This window comes from Bidens hawaiensis, unplaced genomic scaffold (genome assembly GCF_021521415.1).
Source record: "Bidens hawaiensis isolate Kalapana, Puna unplaced genomic scaffold, B.hawaiensis_p1.1 tig00024685_1, whole genome shotgun sequence".
Taxonomy (NCBI): Eukaryota; Viridiplantae; Streptophyta; class Magnoliopsida; order Asterales; family Asteraceae; genus Bidens; species Bidens hawaiensis.
This window is the reverse complement of record NW_027493910.1, coordinates 15,064-36,429: the sequence shown is the minus strand read 5'-3', so window position 1 is coordinate 36,429 and position 21,366 is coordinate 15,064. Positions and strand designations below refer to the sequence as shown.

Sequence of the window (21,366 nt, the reverse complement as noted above, 5' to 3'; positions counted from 1 at the left end):
CTTATTGTCTTGTTATTACTGATGACTGCTCACGTTTTACTTGGGTGTTTTTCTTATCAAATAAGAGTGAAACTGCAGATTTAATCAAGAAATTTATAGTGCTCATGGAAATCAACTTAAATTGAAGCTGAAGGGAATTCGTTGTGATAATGGAATGGAGTTCAAGAATGCATCATTGAATCATTTCTGTTCAGAAAGGGGGGGTGCTACGTCAGTACAGCGCCGTAAGAACACCACAACAAAATAGTGTAGCTGAACGAAGAAACAGAACTCTTATCAAGGTGGAAAGAACAATGTTGTGTGATTCTAAACTGCCACTATTCTTCTGGGCATAAGCTATTAATATGACCTGTTATGTTCAGAATCGAGTGATAATTAACAAATCCAAGATGAAAACTCCATATGAGATTGTTTATGGTCGCAAACCCACTGTTGCCGTGGAAGCTGCAAAAGATGACCCACAAGCAGTATCTCACATTTCTCCATTTCTGGATGATGATGTCACTGATTTAAGTAATGACTCACCCGAAACCAACGCTCAGCCAAAAGAAACTCCAAAAACCAAAAGCTCGCCGAATTCGTCTGAAGATGTTGCTATAGTTGAGGGGGAGAGTTCCATTCGCCAGATCTTCGGGAGCACACTGTTTCCTGATGTCATTCTAAATGAATATGTCTCCAGCACCTCATACTCTCACAGTACGACGACCTATGGATGGAAGAATACTCTTGTTGATGTTAATGAGAACCTGTATAATTTACAATTACAGGTGATGTTTCTGATCAGTTAATTCCTTCAAGAATTTAGAAAAATCATCCAATTGAGAATGTCGTAGGTCCTCTTGAAATGGGCGTGTCCACCAGAAGTCAGACTGGACACATAATTGCTGTCTGTTCTCTTGTTTCATTTCTCAAATTGAGCCAAAGACGGTAGAAATGGCACTTCAGGAACCCAATTGGGTTGATGCTATGCACGAAGAGTTGAATCAGTTTGATAAGTTGAATGCTTGGAGATTGGTTAAGTTGCCGGAAGGAAAGAAAGCTCTTGATACAAGATGGGTTATCCGAAACAAGCAAGACGACACCGGGGTTATTGTTCGGAATAAGGCACGGTTGGTAGTTCGTGGTTTTCGTCAGGTTGAGGGACTAGATTACACTGATGTTTATGTCCCAGTGGCTAGACTTGAGGCAATTAGAATTTTATAGGCCTACGCATCATTCATGGGATTCACAGTGTATCAGATGGATGTCAAGACCGTGTTTCTGTATGGTGAAGTCAAAGAAGAGATTTATGTGGATCAGCCACCGGGTTTTGTTGACTTTAAGAAACCAAATCACGTCTACAAGCTAGACAAGGCGTTATACGGGTTACATCAAGCTCATAGGACATGGTATGCTACATTGACCGCACATCTTTTAGATCGTGGCTACAAGAGAGGAACCATTGATCAAACACTTTTCTGGAAAACTGTCAGAAAAGATTTGATTCTAGTCCAGATCTATGTAGATGACATCATTTTTGGATCCACCAGCGCTGAGTTGTGAACATAATTTAAAGGTGTAATGAAGAAAAGATTTGAAATGAGCTCGTTGGGTGAAATGACAACCTTTCTGGGTTTACAGGTTCGCCAAAGCTCGGCAGGAATTTTATTGCATCAAGGGAAGTACGTTGAGGATATGCTGGCAAAGTTTGAACTTCAAGATTCCAAGAGTGCCAACACTCCTATGGCAGAAAGGCCATTACTGCCATCTGATCCTGAAGGGAGTCCCGTAGATCAAACGTACTATCGATCGATGATCGGGTCTCTGATGTACCTCAAGCCAGTCGTCTTGACATCATATTTGCAGTCTGCCAATGTGCTTGTTTCTAGGCTAATCCTAAACTCTCTCATTTAACTGCTGTTAAACGTATTTTTAGATATATGAAAGGACAACTGAAGTTAGGTCTTTGGTATCCCAAACAATCAGACTTTGATCTTTTTGCTTTTGATGATAGCAATTATGGTGGAGATGACATTGACAAGAAATCTACATCAGCTGGATGCCAGTTCTTAGGAGATCGTCTCATCTCATGGCAGTGTAAGAAGCAGCAGACGGTGTCTACCTCGACCGCCGAAGCGGAGTATGTTGCCGCATCAGCTTGCTGTTCTCAGGTTATCTGGATGCAAAACCAACTACTCGATTACGGTTTGGAATTTCTTGATACTCCTATTTTTGTGATAATGATGCTGCCATTGCAATTGTGAAAAAATCCCATTCAGCACTCTAAAACCAAGCGCGTCGATATTAAAATTCATTTTATTCGTGACTGTTTCAATTGAAAACTGATTCACCTTGAAAAAGTTCACACTGACGGCAGACTTAGTTACAAAACCGATCGGTTAAGCCAAATTTAAGTGCTTGTGAGTTTTCTTAAAATGCTTCGTTTCGAGGATTGAGTCTTTTTGGGTATAAATTTGTACATATTTGTTTAATTTTGCACAAATTTAGGGGGAGAAAATCAAAATGTCAAATATAGTGTCTGTGCGTTGGTTTTATTATTAAAAAAAAATTTCAAGATTCATTCTCGCTTAAAATTATGTCGGTTGCTCAAGTTGGAAGAACATATACTTGTATATGGTTGGTCCGGTGTTCTACTCGTATAGTCGCATGATAGCCATTTACCTAAAGGCTGAAAGCACCCGGGCGATTATGATGTGTTTTGTGTTTCATATTCTTTCACTTAAAATTATGTCAGTAACTCTGAGCTGGAAGGACATGTATTTTCATACATGTTTGGTCCGGTTAACCACTTGTGGTCATACTGGATAGCCATTTACCTGTAAGTTTAAAGTGACCGGGGTAACTGAATTTTTAACACGTGTGTTTTATGTAACTCCCTGGGAAGTGATATTAATATTCAGTTAACAGCTTTTTAGAAGCTTCAAAATATTTTCAAATGAAAATTGATCCAACCTTTGAAAAATGATAGATAAATTGTTTTTGTGTGCCTAACGGGTGAAGTTAATAAGCTTAAAAGGCTCTAGAAAAGTCGTTGATTTATATGGTAGCTTTCCATGGTGCGTAAAAGTTGAAGTGATATAAACTAAATTTGCTAAACTTACTGTGGAGAGTCATTTTGAAGAAATGTGCATGTCTTCATATACATCTCTCCGAAGGATAGGCAGAAAAGCAATTACCCAGTCATACACGAGCCCGTTAGTGTCTTGATCAAGGTTGCAAAAGTCGCTAGGCGGACCCTGGGCGGTCGACTGGGGAGTTGGGAGTACTCGGCCTTAGTCGGTGAGTACTCGGCCTTAGTCGGAGAGTACTCGGAGATGGCTCACCGAGAACTCGGCCTAGGCGGGGATTACTCGGGGATTACTCGTTGAGTACTCGGCGCCTAGGCGCGATTTTTACAACCATGGTCTTGATCACAAAAAATATTGTGTTATTAAGCTATTATTATTAAATAAAAATCAACAAAAGAGTTTTCGTTATCTTATTAAAGTTTATATTTTAAAGCTTAGAGGGTCAAACTAGAACTACAGAGATGGGGCACACAAGTAAGTTCTGTCATGTCTCGAATGAAAGGCTTGTCAGTTCACTGGCTTGTAAGTCCAATGTTCAAACTCTAAGCTTAAACTCTTATTTATTTATATATAAAAGTCTTTTGATCAAGCACTAGGGGGTTGGAGTCAAATTGGGGTGATCTGGAGAAAGGCCAAATACGCTTTGAAAAGAGATAGGAGGCATCACAGGTCCATGAGTGATCTTCATCTAAGCTTTATGCCGAACTGAACCTACTCCATATCACTGATACAATAAAAATCATGCTAAGTTTGTTATACCTGCTATAAACCTGTTTCTTTATGTCATAATAACGCTGAACATGAATCCTAGTGACAACCTCTTAAACGATATGATTCCATGTTCGGATCTTTTCATAAAAAGGCGGCGTTTTTACAGAAACTGAAATTTGATCCCGATCTTACAAAATTCAAGGGAGTTCTTTTGTGCATTAATTTTGTAGTTATTTTATCTATTTCCTTTATTTTATTTTGTTTTGTTTGTTTTATCCCGAAACTACTCTCCTCAAAACGTGTGATTTAACTGGGTCACTTACAAGTTGTGTTTAAAGATAAGTTTGGGCTGTCTGTCTCTTTTGGGTTAACAATTCTGGGCTGTCAAGATGGCTTTGAGTCCGCTTAGGGTTCTTGGCCCATGAAAGTTGGGGTATAAATATACCCCAACTCCTCTATTGCTCTCCATTCCCTCAAAAACCTTTTCATCTCTCTCAAACCTTTCTGCCAGCCGAGAACCACTCCTTGCATAATCTAATCTCATTTAGTTGTAATCTTTAGTCGTGTTTGCTGTTTCACAGGTAAATGAGCAAAGGCTCAAGCTAATTTTTTTCTTTCTTGTTTGAAACTTGGGTTCTCGAAGGAATTGACAGATGAATTACCAGATTTTATGGACTAAGAGGGGTCATGGAGGATCAATGCTTAAAGACTTAGATTGGATGTTTAGAGTCATATGTTGGAAATTACTGGACTTGTTGCAGATTTGATGTAGATCTCGGTGAATTGGAGGAGATGACACACTTTCCAAGACGGAACCCAAAGGGTTCTCTGCCCACAGCTGTCAAGGTGTTCTCGGTTGACTTTCGTTGACCAAGATCACCTAGACTTGATCGAGAACTCTTGTTCTCGGTTAATATTGACCGAGAACTCTTGTTCTTGGTTGATTTTCGCTGACTGAAATCACAGGGTTTGACCTTGAACTCCTGTTCTAGGCTAAATATTGACAGAGAACTCATAGTATTGGCCGAGATCTCCCTCGTGGGCTTAAAAACCAATGTTGCGCTTAATCTAACTGCACTTCTGTAAACTTGATCTTATGGACCAATTAATGAACTATTGGGCCTGATCTCTAATCTTATGGCCCAAATCAACAAGACTTTGTGTTCTTAAAAGGGGGACAATTATTTTGACTAACTTCCTCAAAATTATATAACTATAGTCAAGTTTACGTTTACTGACTTGATTCGTTTGGTGTAGTAATGGCTGATCAGACTCCGTTAAAGTTTGTAGATACACACAATATAGCTTGACACTTATTTGATCCACCACTGGCTCATAAGGAATTCAAATCTATGATCGTCGGCCTCAACACGTGCAGGATTTCTCACGCACTATGAGAAAATACTGTCATATGCAAGAAGATGATCACGAAGTTTTAGAATAATGACTCAATCAACCAACGAGGGCAAAATGGAGTCATGTCGATAGACTCCAAAGTTCAAAAGAAGCCAGTTAGTATCACAGAGGCTATCATCAGAGAGGTGCTGTTGTTTGGTGATCAACCAGATTACCTGACAGAATATTCTACTGCAGATGTTACTGAGATTCTCACCAGAATGGGTTACAAGAGTACTTATCCTCCGGAAATCAAGAAGTTATTTCACCCCTACTGGAGGTTTTTGATACACACGTTTTTCACATGTGTGTCGGGTAGAAAAGGGGGGGGGGGTCTGACGAAATAAGCCATACCCAGATGTCTGCTGTCACTGCACTGATCATGGATTGGAATTACAATTATTCAAATTTTGTTTTCAATGAAATGATGTGCAATTTGAAAGGGAAGAAGAAAGAGATGTTCCTTATGTATCCAATATTTTTGCAGATGATCTTCGATTCTCATTACACTGATCTCGTCAAATCGGTTGATACTTTGGATATGAAGTCAATGGGACCAAACACCTTTGGGTTAATGAAACAGTCCAGGAAAGGATCCAAGATTGTATATCAGGGCCTCAATGCTCTGGTGAAATTTGGACAATTTGCTGAAACAGAAGCTGAGCCAATTATAGCTCAGGTTGCTAATGAGCATGTGGCACCAGCTCAACCACGTGCTGTGGCTTTTAAGATTTCTGATGATGAAGATGAAGAGACAGAACATCGTAACTTGGAGACCTCTCCGAGTGCCTAGGATTTAGAAGATTTTGAAAGGTTCAAAGGACAACTTCAGTCAACTGCTCTGAAGCCTCCTCAGACAGTTGCTGAAAACATTGAAGAAGATTTGATTGAAGAGCCAGCCGCCGACCTCGTTCCACGCAAACGAAGGAGGAAAGATCTGAGACCTGGCGTGCTGGTCAGTGAACATGAAACAACCACAACACCAACGACAAATGCAATCAATAGCCCATAACAACAAACTCACCAACCTGAGTCACATGCTCCAGAGACTCAAGTTGAACCAAGTACATACACCGCTGAGCCACTGATTCAAGATCAGGTGTTTGATGACTTTGCTCGTGATTTTGATTTTGAGTCAGATATTCCACACACGGATGAGGCTGACATACCGCTCAACGCTGCTCCCTCCAGCTCACTAGGCCCATAAAATCAAGGTCAGTCTAGTTCCAATGTTTTTGATAAGGTTGCCCAGATTCTTTCCATGCAAGAAAAATTTATGCAGATCAAAGGCAATGTCATTTTACTAGAAGATGCTCTGGTTGACGTACAAGCTCTCCAACCTCGAGTCTTTGAGCTCGAACAAGATTCTGTTGTTAAAGATGTACGTATTCAAGAATTGGAAGCCAGTAACACAGATAAAGATTCCAAAATTAAAGAGCTTCAATCTAGCATGGGAGAACTAACTGCTATCTATCTAGATCTCCAACAAAAACTTGTTCAAAAGTTCGGAGATGAGTTCAGAAGTAGTACTGAGAAGGTATCCAACGTAGATCAAGGTGGTGGCTCTACTACTCGCCCAGTAGTGAACATAAATGAGTCTGAGACATTGAAACAATATATGGACGCACCACCAATCTCCAAAGAAAAATCTGATAGAATTCAGAAAAGGTTGCTGGTGATGAAAAACTCTAATCAAAATGTCCAATCACTTTTCCTAAAGGTTTCTCAGATAAATATGGTGATCGTTCGGGAGTTGTATCATGGGTGTTCGATGCGGACAAGAACATGTGGTGGGTTAAGAGGAAGTCCGGGACCACTGAGTACTATTAGAAGATGAAAGATATTGGATCATTGACTAAAGTGAATCTCAGTGACATGATAAATTCTCCTTTCACCAACCCAACTAATGATAAACGTGGTATAGATTTTTGGAATTTTCTGAGAAGTCAAGTTGATAGAGGCTTTCCAAACATGAAAATTGCAGAATCCTTCCTGAAGAAAGCAAAGGGGGTCAAGGATCCAAAGACAGGAAAAAAAATGGTCAACGTTATGTGGCCTGCTACAAACAAGGCCACTCACATTCATGTACCTGAAGCGATTCTAGATGGCACATTGGACAACATGAGGTTCTGGATGTATGATAGTGAAACTGCTACTGTTCTCAAATTAGAGAAGGGCAAAGGGCAATACAGATTTGTTGATTCAAGAGATTTGTTAAAGTTTGGAGAAAGGGATATCAAGACTCTTAGCTCGTTCCAGATAATAGCTGACTTGATCTTTGAAGCGGCTTCAAAAGAATACACAAGCATGGTGACCTCTATTATCAGGTGCAAGTTTTGGGTTAGCGCGTTAAAAGATGCTGATATTGACTACATAGAGCATGATTGAAGACCAAGCTACAAACCAAGGAGGATATTGTTGGGCCTAGATTAGAGTTGTTTGTACTTAGTCTATTTGTGTTTGGGTTAAGCAAGTAATATGGGCTTGGGCTACATATGTAAACCGAGATCCCTAGGGATCTCGGTGGGCTTTTGGTTAGTATTGGGCTTGTGTAATTGGTTCCCTATAAATAGCGTATATTGTATAGGCTTTAAGGTTGTTCGTTTGGTTGTTTACCGTCTAAGTGTTTCACTAGACGAGGTTGTAATCGTGCTTAAGCACCCGACGTATAATACAGTACGTGTGTTTTGAAGCATTGACCGTGTCTCGTGTTTGTGTTTGTACATGTTCTTGAGTCACCGAGTATTAGATTTCCGCACTAATACTTGGTTTGTTGATATCATAGCTGTAGTGATCCAGATTCGGGACTTATATATATGTTGGTCATCGCCGGTTCTTACATGCTAACCATGCATTGAGAAAAAGTTTGGACTTTAATGGTGAACCCGAGACAAGATCCCCACCGAAACAATTTAGTGCTGTTGACATAGAAGATTAACTCAGCCGTTTACTCCATCGTTTACCGGGCAAGCATCCCAATTTTGGAGGTGTTAAGAGAAAGCCAGAGGATTTCGAGTTGAACTAGAACAAACGAAGCATATTTTTTGAACTTGAGTATTGGTCCTCTCTCCAGCTGAAGCACAACTTATATGTAATGCATATTGAGGGAAATGTATGCGATAGTTTGCTCGGTACTCTTCTAATGAACGATAAAACCAAATACACATCACACGCACGAGTCGACTTGCAAAATCTAAATATTCGAAGAATACAATGGTTGGAACGAAAGGGTAACAAGTTTTATAGGCCCATCCAAGATACTCGTTAAAGGTAGGTGATCGAAAGCTTTTCTGTCAATTTATAAAAGATGTTTAACTGCCGAATGAGTTTGGATCTAGTATCAACAAGAGAGTGACATATAACAATACTAACATTACTGGGTTGAATTGTTGGAAAATTGGGTAATGTGAATGAAAATTTATTAAATTATTAATATTAAATTCTTTATGTTACTTGTTTGATTTATTAGAATTTATATTAATATTAAATTCTTCATATGGTGAAAACTCTTGAGTATAGCTCGTTATGAATTTGATTAGTTTTTATTAGACTTTATTTCTATAATTAAATTTCTAATTATGAGAGATTTTCACCATCCATAACTCTTATACATAGTAGGCTATATACCTCATTTTTAGAATACTAGAAAAAGTATTAGCTTGAAAAATACAAGGAAATATATGCATACATGAAGAGTTCTTGGTGAAGAAGAAAGTCTTGAAAATCCATATGTTGAGAACCTATAGGGATGAGTTTCTCTATTCGATTCCTCTACTTTCATTCTTTTTATTTTTTCCACAATTTCTAACACTAAAATTTACCTGATGTAACCTCGGGCGTGTGGAAATCTCCTGCAGTACAAACTGCTTCGGCTGTTGTACCCTGGGAGACAGACGCGTTGTCTTATGCAGAGGCGCGAAATCTGTTTTAAGAGAAGCGTGTAGAATACGTGCCTCGGCCTCAACCGTCAACTTTTTTTTTTTCATTCTTGCAGCCAAAGAGACTACTAGAAGCTGTTGTTGTAAAAAAATTGAAAATTTTATTTTTAAGTTCTTGTCATGAAGATTACAAGAATATGTTGCTGAAAAATAGGTTGAAGACTTTATCATATGAAGTTCTTGAGTTAAATAATTTAACATATTTGTTATGTTTTTCATTGTTTATTTTATTTTGTATTACGGTATTTGTACTACTTACTTTCTCATGTTAATAACGAGAGTATCGTTATTATTTGTATTAATTTTAATATAAAAGTGACTCATATTCCTACAATCTTAAAACAGATTTCCATGAGATTGTTAAGGCAATCTTAAACCTTTTTTTTAATAAGGTTATTGGGTTCACGGAAAATATTAAAATTAATTTGTGATTGCTGCGACAATCATGTATATTTTTTTTTGAAAGTATGTATGTAGTACAAATTGTTGTGTATGGATTTATAAAGATGTGGTAAAATCTTAAATCCTATACCTTGATACAAGAGGTGGATTTTTATAGATGTGGTACACTATCAAATCCTATACCATAATACAATACGAATGGTTTTTTGATTCAATCGTTCAATTTAAGATGATTTTTCAATCGTTATGTTTCTAACTTTTGTGTTAGACCGGGTTTATTGGTGTGAATCTATGTTCTTTGTGAATATTAAATTCTCGAACGAGCATGTTAGACCAGATGTATTTTTATAAACAATACATTTTGTAAATGCTTCAATTTCTAACATGCGTGTTAGAAATTCTTACAATTTATAAATACTATGGTTTAATGTGTTTGCCCAAACGTCTCGTTTCTTAAACGGGTATGAGAAGTTATAAACTAATAAGCCTTATAAGGGTTTTTGTAATCATTTATTTCTTAATGAGCGTGTTAGATTTGGTTTATCTGATATAAACCAATAAGTTTTGTAACGGTTTATGTAATCGTTTATTTCTAATGAGAGTGTTAGAAAATAATGCACGGAGACATCCATTGGGTGCATTTTAGTGTAATATAAACACAGGCTTCCATGTTTTTGTTATAGTGAAATGGTACGTATGGGACTTCCATGAGTGTCTATTAAGATTCCTCTTATTAAGTCACCATTAATCATTGCCTTAATTAAGTGTTAATGAAAACCTTAACTAAGTGTTAATGAAAGCTTTAACTATTTGTTAATTAAGTGACTCTTGGGCTAATAAGGTTTTATGAACTAAAGATTTCACTATAATATAGAAAAACGAATAGTTTAAAAAGATTTTGTCTCAATGTTTAATTTTTCTAATAAGTGTGTTAGAAAGAGTTATTTTATAACTTTAAACAACGTTTGCCTAAACATTTTAATAGTCTAGCGTGCGTGTTAGATATGATTTTATTTGTAAAACCGATGGTTTTAAACGGTTTAGAAAGAAAAAAATTATTTTAAAAAATAAACGATAAAATAAAATTATTTTATGAACATAAGTTTTGTTAAAATTTACAAAGTCCACGTAGTTAACAACTTGTTGTTTTGGATAAATTTTGATTGTTTAGTTTCAAAGAAGAAACAAGGATCTTATTTTTATGAGAACATAGAGAACTATTGAGGGAGTACCTCAAGTTATGGCATAAAAGGATATCACTGCGATGATTTCTATCGGACAATGAAGGTGTTGAAGATAATAACACTTTATGATATGATTTGTTATCTTGTAACATCTCGAAATTTCTAAGAATAATACTTAATATATTATTTAATTACGGTGAAAAAGTTTACTTGAGTTAGTAGAAAAATAATAAAATAACAAAGATTCAAGGATAATTAGGCTAATTAGATGTAATTAATTATAGACCAAAAAGGAAAGATAGACCTAAGGTCCATGTGCTTAAGGGAGTATAAATACCCCTTAAAACCCTAATCCTTTCCATTTTCATACATCTGTACACCATAGCCTACACAAAAAAAAACACACTTCTCCAATTCCCGTTTTTGAGAAAACCACCCACAAAGACACCAAGATTCCCGGAGATATATCCGTCGGATCGGTCTCAAATTTTAACTAATTGTTCATGGTATATAAATGAAGATTTCCACCGATTAGATCTTCGATCAGAGGTCGGGAAGTCCAGTTTTTATCAGCAAAACCATAGCAGCTCAAAAGTGAAGATTCTGGCGACTGTAGAGGTGGTTTACAGTGAAGATGAGCTGATGGGTTTGTAGATCGGGGAGAGAGGGTTCTGTGGCCGCTTGAATCACTCAAACGGATTTCGTTTGATATGGTTTTGGGCTTCTCGAGTGGTTTCAGACAAAAATATCAAAGGTACGTTTTTGTTAAAAAGCTTACATTTCGTGCACAGATTTGCATGAAACTTGGTAGGATGATAGATCGGGTCATGATTATTGATAAAGTAATAAACTTGATAGTAAACGGGTTATTTTGTTCGTTTCGAGTAAAACGAGTAGCGTTCGGTTTGAGAAAAGAACGGGTAAACAAAGTCGGTTTTGCATGAAACTTAGTAGGATTTTAAATCAGACCTTATTATGTAATAAAGTTACAAACTTGATGTTTAAAATAGACTTAACGAACTCATGGTTATAAACGGCTCATAAAAGAAACCCTATATCTAGCTTTTTGTAAGTTTTAAGCCATACAGGTTCAAGCTTTATGGTTGCACGGGTCAAGTTTTGGCCGAAAACGGTTAGGGAAATGTTTTTGGATTAATACCGAACCATAATAAAGTGTTAAGGTCATGAAATATAATAATAATAATAGTGATAAACGGACCAAAAAGCTTCAGCTCATTCGATTATAATGCTTATGTTCGAATACACCTATTGAACTCGATTACACTGTTAGAACTCACATACATTTCGGCTCATTCGAATACATCATTGTATTCGATTACAATGATGTCATTCGCATACAATGTTACGGTTCGAATACTTGGAATGTTTCGAATAAAATCCGGATTTCGAATACAAGGCTTATGTTCGAATACACTTAAAGGACTCAAATACATATATACTTGATTACAAACATACGTTCAATTACATCTATACATTCGATTACATATATACTCGAATACATACATGCATCGGATTACATATATATATTCGAATACACACATGCATTCGATTACATATATATACTCGAATACATACATACATTCGATTACATATATACACTCAAATACATACATGCATTTGATTACAATACCTACACTCGCATACATGCATAAGATTGAATACAATATAAAGTTTTCTTACATGTTTAAACCCGATTACCCAGAAGACTCGAATACATCATATATACTCGAATACAATAATAAACATTTGGATACATAGGGTGATTCGAATACAAACCCTATACCCGAATACATTAAGGATTTGTATACAATGTACATATACATTCGAATACATTAGTGTTGAGGGTAAAATTATATTCTAAGTAAAATCTATTCTAATACAAAGTCAAGCTTATGAATGCAAACCTTATAAAGCCATTAGAATAGACCAGACTTAGCCATTTTGGGCTGAAATATGAATAATGTGATTAGAGCAAGTATTGATACACGTGATTAATATACAGTTATCAGAGCTCAGTTAAAGAAATGAATGACCGTGAGCGGAGAACGTAACATGACCCGGGTGAGTTTCTAGCCCCATTCCTTTTTATGTTTTCGGGGCTGTGTGCATACTCGATGTGATAGTTAATACACTTACCTTAAATGGTAAGTGTATGCCATGTATGATTTATATGTTATCTATAATGTATAATGTTCCTTCTATAGATAGCATAGTGTTCCTTCTATGGATAGTGTAGTGTTTCTTCTATGGATAGTATAGTGTTCCTTCTATGGATAATATATAGAGTGTTCCTTCTATGGAAAGTATATAGAGTGTTCCTTCTATGGAAAGTATATATAGATTGTTCCTTCTATGGAGAATATATATAGTATGGGTAATAGTAATAGTTCTTATAATAGATATTACGTAACATTCCTCTTATGGATATTTACATAAGGTTAAGGCATTAATACGTGTCTTCGTATACGTGAAGGAATGTATGAGAATGTAATGTATGTTGCCTAATTCACTAAAACTTACTCAGCATAGCTGACTTTTAATATGCACGCAGGTCAGTAGAATGAAATGGCTGACATGAGAGAGGGACACATGGCACAGACTTAAAAGACTAGCATCGGACGAAGAAGTGATATGATGTACTACGTTATATGTAAAGACAAGATTTGAAAAGAATTGTAATGAATGATTGATGTTTTATGTTCCGTGAAATGTTTTAATTAATTCTGATTTTTAAGAACTATGTTTATCAGTAAATACGACATGAAATGTAGGGCACTGGTAACAGGGCCTTACATATTTGGATGTCGCCTATTTATCCATTTGAATATTTATTATTAAAAAGTGTTTTACACTTTATGTTGTAGTTTCGGGTGTTGTATTATTTTGGGTTCAATATCTTCGGATAACACATGCAGTTTTACAACCATATACAATAATATTTATTGTGACGTGTAAAATTATAACTTTAAATGGACACTGCAAAAAGAATTTTGCTCAAGAAACAACTTGTAAGTTGTTGCTTTGACTAAAGTTTATGACCACACATCAAATGTATAACCACATCATGAGAGGGCCATTGAATAATGTGGTGAGTATATTAAGATGAAATACACAAGAATGCGATATTTACCTCCTTGGAAATAAGTAAATGTGAATTAATAGATGTTGATGGTGTATTTAACTCCTTGGAGATTCACTAAATGCGAATTTTAACGTAATATCGTTAGTGAGATATTTATATATTTGGATATTCATCTTTGAAAATTCACTAAGTGTGAATCGTAAGAGATCTATTATGTTATTATTGTAATTTAATTTAAGTAAATCTTAAGATATTGATTATAATATGCTTACCATAGCGATGAATAGATAGATGTTTCTATTCCCATCCATTTTTAAACTATGAGAAAGTCTGTCTTTCATTTTGAGAGAGGATCTCAATAAATAGTTTCAAGAGACAACAATGAAATGTATAAATCACTTTATGCTAGTGTGAATTCCAAGAGTTTGAGTGTCAATCTAGTTGACTTTATCTCAACATAATAGTGATTGTTGACGAGTAGCGTTCATCTTGTTGGTAATAAAGGTATTCATCAAAATGATTCAGATTAAGACTTATTTTCAAAGTCCATATAAGTAAATGGTGAAGCCTTAAAGATCAAAGGAAAAAGAGTTATGTTCCTTAAATGAATGAAAAAATTGTGTATGTTCTATATACAATACCTTGTGAGACTTTCCTGAATATTAAGGTTTGGGGATTGTGAATAAGTCTCAAAATTTTGTCTAATTAAAGGGTTGAGTGTTTCAAATTGATATTGTAATGGCTGTGAAGGATCAGAATGATGCATCTTCTATTCACATGCTAAAGTATTGCAGTCTAAAGCATGCTAGACTAATACTTGTTAATTATGGTGCTTTACAAAGACTAATTAACGCGAAAATTTTAAGCATCAACAACACAAGAATGAATTTGTGTATAGACAAATTTAAATAAATTTTCATTCAATATAAGGTAACAATATAACTTATGAGGATCTTGAGAAGACCTCAACTTTCTAGGATTGCCTTAGAGGGTAGTTTAGAATCCTTCTAAGTTGGGGATATTTGATAACAAACTTTTGACAAGTGTTACTTTATTAGTAAGCATTGATGAACTCATTGATACAAAGACGTGGTCTTGTTCAAATCATGAGTGTCAAGTTTTCTTCATAAGTAAAGTTAAACAAACTATATCAAAATGCAAGAAATGTGTAGAAATGGTATTTGATATGATTTATCAAACTTGTGTAGAAAGGAAAAACCTTTATTTGCCCCATTATGTTATCCAATAACACCTAAATGTGGAGGTGTCTTGCATTTGAACTTGGAAGGTTTAGCAATGAGGATTATTGTAATCCAATCTAACATTGCAAACACACGATTTAGTGGAGGACAAAAAGGTCGTAGTGCATAATGGAGATGTGTTTGCCTTAATGATAAGTTTATCTTATAAGACAAATATTATAAACAGATTCAGGTGGCTACTGAGGTTATAGGGGTCTTAGAAAGTTGACAATAGGCAAAATTAGCTTATAAGTTAAGAACACGTCATGACAACTGATCTCAACTACGCAAGTTATCTGTAGTGACTAGACAAAGTCAAAGATAATGTTATGGATCCAACAACATGAGGGTTTAGTAAAAATCAAGTTGTTGAATGAGACTAAAGCCCATCAAAAAGGGTATATAAAGGAAAACCTAACTTAGTTGACTGGATATCCCCAAGATCTAAGTTCAATAGGACAACCTAATTATATATACAAGGGTGTTCACTATGGGGGGCATAGCTTATGTATAAGCTGACATATAAGCTAATATCTATATCCTCCTAAATTAAAAAGGGAGTCTAACAACTTCCTAGTCCGTTCCTATAACAACATTGACATGTTGTGAGGTTAAGCATAATGTATGGTTAATGATTTATAACCTTAATGCTTTTAATGATTTATGGATAATAACCTATGTGAAAGAGAAGTGTGTTCGCTTCAAATGAAATTGTGGGGTGCGCAATTCCTAGAGCTTTCATAGAACCAGGCTAGTGTTCCAAGACCATAATGGACAAGACAATGAGAGGATGTGCCCGGCTAGGAGAGTATTGTGTGAAGTGTATTGTCGTCTACACAAATGGGGGTTTGTTCAAGGACACCACATCTACTAACCGCTAGGAGACTAGTGTACTTCACAATGGAAAGTTCAAAGCTAACAGCTACCTATCCTGTAATACTCAACTGTCGAGGTTTCCTTAGATACTTTGAGTGCTTTGATCAATCTCCATTCATGTGGGGGATTTTTGGAAAATTGGGTAATGTGAATGAAAATTTATTAAATTATTAATATTAAATCTTTATGTTACTTGTTTGATTTATATTAATATTAAATTCTTCATATGGTGAAAACTCTTGAGTATAGCTCTTTATGAATTTGATTAGTTTTTATTAGACTTTATGTCTCTAATTAAATTTCTAAATATGAGAGATTCTTCACCATCCATAACTCTTATACATAGTAGGTTATGTGTCTCATTTTTAGAATACTAGAAAAAGTATTAGCTTGAAAAATACAAGGAATTGTATGCATACATGAAGAGTTCTTGGTGAAGAAGAAAGTATTGAAAAAATCCATATGTTGAGAACCTATCCGAGTTTCTCTATTCGATTCCTCTACCTTTCATTCTTTTTATTTTTTCCACAATTTCTAACACTAAAATTTACCTGATGTAACCTCGGGCGTGTGGACATCTCCGGCAGTACAAACTGCTTCGGCTGTTGTACCTTGGGAGACAGACGCGTTGTCTTATGTAGAGGCGCGAAATCTGTTTTAAGAGAAGCGTGTAGAATACGTGCCTCGGCCTCAACCGTCAACTTTTTTTTTGTTCATTCTTGCAGCCAAAGAGACTACTTGAAGCCGTTGTTGTAAAACAATTGAAAATTTTATTTTTAAGTTCTTGTCATGAAGATTACAAGAATATGTTGCTGAAAAATAGGTTGAAGACTTTATCATATGAAGTTCTTGAGTTAAATCATTTAACATATTTGTTATGTTTTTCATTGTTTATTTTATTTTGTATTACGGTATTCGTCCTACTTATTTTCTCATGTTAATAACGAGAGTATCGTTATTATTTCTATTAATTTTAATATAAAAGTGACTCATATTCATACAGAAATCTCATGATTGACATATTCTCATGCAATGTTTGTTACCGATTGGTTTTCGAGGGTTTTAGTCAAAGATATTTATACGCCTATAGTAGACCTTTGCACGCTTTTTAAGCAACTTTGCTCAAGAACACTATTGGTAGATGATATGAAGAAAGCAAAGAAAGCAATTCTTTTAATATTGTGCAATTTAGAGTTGATCTATCCTCCATCATTTTTTAAAATTGTGGTTCATTTAGTTTTGCATTTACCTAATGAAGCAATTCGTGGAGGTCCGGTATGTATGAGATGGATGCATACGTTTGAAAGGTATATTGAAAAACTAAAACATTATGTTAGAAACAAGGCAATGCCAGAAGGTTCTATAGCTGAAGGTTATTTTGTTCGATATACCTTCGAGATGTTCAAACTTGGTTCAATCGCCCCGACAAAATGAAGATGTCGTTGTCGAAAAAACTAATTTATGGGTGTTTGAGTCTAAATGTCGCCCGACTAGCGCAAAGAAGATCAAATATCTTACTTTCAACGAAGAGCTCAATTTCGAATGGTTTGGTCTCGATAGCTGTCAAGAAGTTAGGGACTATATGAAGTAATTTTTCCTATCTTTAATCTTTAATAATTTGTTAAGTATTTTATCTTTATTAGTTATATATTTTTGTCATCAATTAGTGAATTCAAATCTGTACATCCCCAAGATGATGTTAAAACCAAATTTTAAAGTGGTTTCTCGAGAAGGTAATCCATATAATCTATTAATCTGTTAAGTATTTCCCCTTTCATTTAAATTGCATTTACCTGATGAAGTAATGCATTATTCTATATTTTTAGTTATATTCTATGAAAGTACAAAATTCTCTCGAATTCCACCTAGAGTTGTATGCTCTTTCATTGGGTGTGGAAATAAATGCCTTTACTTAAACTACTTGCATAGTCAACGGTGTTAGGTTTATGGTACGGGGACGTGACGTAGGACGAACAACACAAAACTCTGGGGTTCTAGCAGAAGGAGTGAACCATGAGAAATACTATGGCCAAGTAGAAGAGAACATCGCGTTGTGTTATGGAAATGGGTATTCAACCGTCCTATTTCGGTGCAAGTGGTTTGATACTCGAAGGGGTGTTAGACCTGATAATAATATCGCTAGCATCAACACAGAAAATGAACGGGACAAAGAAGATCAACTCATAATTGCTTTGCAAGTCAAACAAGTGTTCTACATTCAAGAACCTTGTCGAGGAAACCAAAATACTAACCACCTATGGGTTGTCGAGAATGTTAATCATCAAAAAATTTAGGATCTACCTACATTAAATGATGGTCACCTCGAAAATGCTAAAAATTTTGACAATGACTTAGTAGAAGATCTTGACGTTGTTCACAACAATTCTTCGTCTAATTGTTTACTTTCCATCGACTTTTCTCAATACTTGTTAAACATGTCTTCTCATGTCACTACGGGTGAGAAGCCAAGTGAAGTTAATCCGCCAACGGTTTCCGCTAATACATCGTCTGAGGACGAGAGTGATAATGACGAGGACGATTTTGATTACCACATGGAGAGATCGGAGCACACACTGAACTATCCGAGGGAGAGTTTGATTAAAAGAATAGTTGTAATTTGTATTTGTATCTGATCATAAGAAAACTTTGTATCTATTTTTATGTTGCAATATTAGAAAACGTGAATCATATTATATATTTGTATTGTATATCCTATAACTTTTTAGATTATGGCGGGAGTGATGCCTTGAGGACATGGCGGCGATGGTGCCGAGGATCCGCCACCTCCAGGTGGTTTTGGGCGAGGTTTTCACGAGGAGGACGGTAAGTGTTATTATGATTCATTTATTTACTATATCTTATTTATTTATTCTAAATATATATATTGTGACTAATAATTTTTAATTATATTTTGTAGTTGTCCTGGCTCGACGTAAAGGAAGAGGTTCAACCAAAAATAAAAAAATTGGCAGCGGTATTTAAGAAAAAATTGGGGGCCTTTGTCTCTCACATTTGACAGGAGCGCCACGTTTATCCCAATTGGTGAGGTTGCTGACATGTTCGTTTGTGAAGTGGGGATATACATGGGGAGGAACATCGCCTTTGACAAGGAGAGTTGGGGTAATGTGTATGCAACATAAAAAAATGCCTTGAATGAGCATCTTAGTGTAAGTGATTTATTAATTTTAAGTATATTTCATATGTTCTTCATTTAGTTATGTGTATTTACTTAATTAACTAATTTCTTTTAATTACTTTCAAACGATACTTCAATTTGCAAGAGATTCAGCGGGATCCTCAAAAGAATCTGCTAAAGGGTGGCATGGAATTTGTAATCTCAAAGTGATATAGAGACCGAAAAAGAAAAGCAAAATGTCATTATAATTCTATCGGTGGAAAGGCTAATTTAGAGTTAACAAAGACCAAACCCCCCAAGAATATGGGTGAAGAAAAATGGAAGAAAGTTGTCGACCTTTTCAAGACTGAATCACATGAAAATTGGTCGTTGGTCAAAAAAAGAAATCGTCAAAAGCAACAGTACACAAATCGCGGGGGACGACATCCTATTGTAGTTATGGCTACAAAAACGTAATGCTTTATATTTTTACACACACACATAAAATTATATATTTATTGTATGATCTAATATTTAATGTTATTTAGAGTATGAACGAGCTTCAGATGTTTAAGAAAGCTCATTGTTGACGTGATGGGACTTTTGATAGTGCGGTGGCTGAGCGACAATATGTATGTATTTATTAAAGAATATATTTTCAAATATATTTATATCTATCTATATTAATCATTTGTTGTAAAATACATAATGATTTAAGGAGAGAGTTCCAGGCGCTAGCTGAGCCTAATAGCGAAGGTGAATCTGAAGAAAGTAATGAGCCGATTTCAAATGCGGTCGGAATATTTGAAAAGGTGTTAGGTCCTCGGCGTAGCTGTACGAGAGGTATCGGGCCTAAACCTTTTGTAGCCGCATCGTTGAGTGTCGCGGATCAATGTGAGCAGAAGCGGACACCACAGCCATTCTTTACACCATTAATTTTTTTTTTATGTTGAATCAAAGTGGTTTCGGTAATTTTGACCCATGTTGATAATTATTTATTGTTTTTAATTATAGGCTCAACTAGATAGAATTTTTAGCGACCCAAATTTTCTCGCTCGCCTTTCGCATCATAACGCCTCAGCCTCCTCCAACAAGGGATCAAGTAAAAATGATGATCTTTTGGACCAATATACCATGGATGAGGAAGAATGAAGTTATTTTGGACTGATATGTGTATGAACGGTTGTTAAAACGGTTGTTTTGTGTTTTACCTTAACTATCTAAATAATGTGTTGCTAATTTTATGATATATGTGTACGAAAATCTTTGAAACATAATTATGGACCTCTAGGTGCCGTGACTCCAGCCGAACGCCTGGTTATCGTCGAAGTTTTCGTTGGCCCATGAAGATATTGACTCATACCGTTCAAAATAACAAACAATTCTTATAATTCTAGCACAGGCACGGATGGCGCCAATGAGGAAACACGGATCCAACCCCAAATAGGTTAGACTGATGAGTCCATAGAATACATGTCAGGTAATTGAAAACTTGATGGTATGAAGATATTGACTCATACCGTTCAACACAACAAACAACTCTTATAATTCTAGCACAGGCACAGATAGCGCCAATGAGGAAACACGGATCCAATCCCAAAGAGGTTAGACTGATGAGTCCATAGAATACAAGTCAGGTAATTGATAACTTGATGATATGAACTGTAACGATTCCGACGAAACCAGGTATACCCTAACTGGTAGACGTTAGTTACGTCATATACAATGTCGGGTACACGGGTTACCATGGTAATTATACGAGAATACATGGTTCATTGTATTGATTGTACGTGAATATATAATTCACCGTATTGATTATGCGATCAAACGATCGATAGTTATTGAAACCCGAATGAATCGAGGGTTCAATTATAGACGAGATATATGATATTTAGTGATGTTACGAAGTATTAAAGCTTCGGGATAAGTGGATTATAGCACAGAAAAAGGATTTCGATTTAATAGTACGTCGGTACGTTAAACGAAACCTTCAATACCAAACCGAGCAAGAGATGATCGATCAAGCCGAAAAAGATGCGCGATAATTAATAATATGATGTTTTAAGTTAATAAAAGTCATGGTTTAAGTTTTTAAAATTTTTAAGTCGGTTTTATATAAATTTCATTTTTAAGCCGAAAAACGACCGTTTTAGCCTCGTTTTAAGCCGAATTAAACGTTTAACCGAAAAACGAACTGAACCAGATTATCCAAAACATTATCCAGATCATGGAAATACAAATGAGTGGACTAGATTGAACAAGTGGGTCCCACCCCACCCATCCACTAGTTCCGATCGGAACTTACACACACCCACAAACCATTCATTTTTCTT

The 21,366-nt window shown here is 35.7% G+C and overlaps 1 long non-coding RNA gene across 1 annotated transcript; it reads left to right on the top strand.

The window, feature by feature from the left end:
* Positions 1-18,204: 18,204 nt before the first annotated feature.
* On the top strand, positions 18,205-19,665 carry LOC143569856 (uncharacterized). Its single transcript, XR_013141807.1, has 3 exons — positions 18,205-18,741; positions 18,836-19,085; positions 19,582-19,665. It is a non-coding gene; the product is annotated as an uncharacterized LOC143569856 (long non-coding RNA).
* The last annotated feature ends 1,701 nt before the right edge of the window (positions 19,666-21,366 follow it).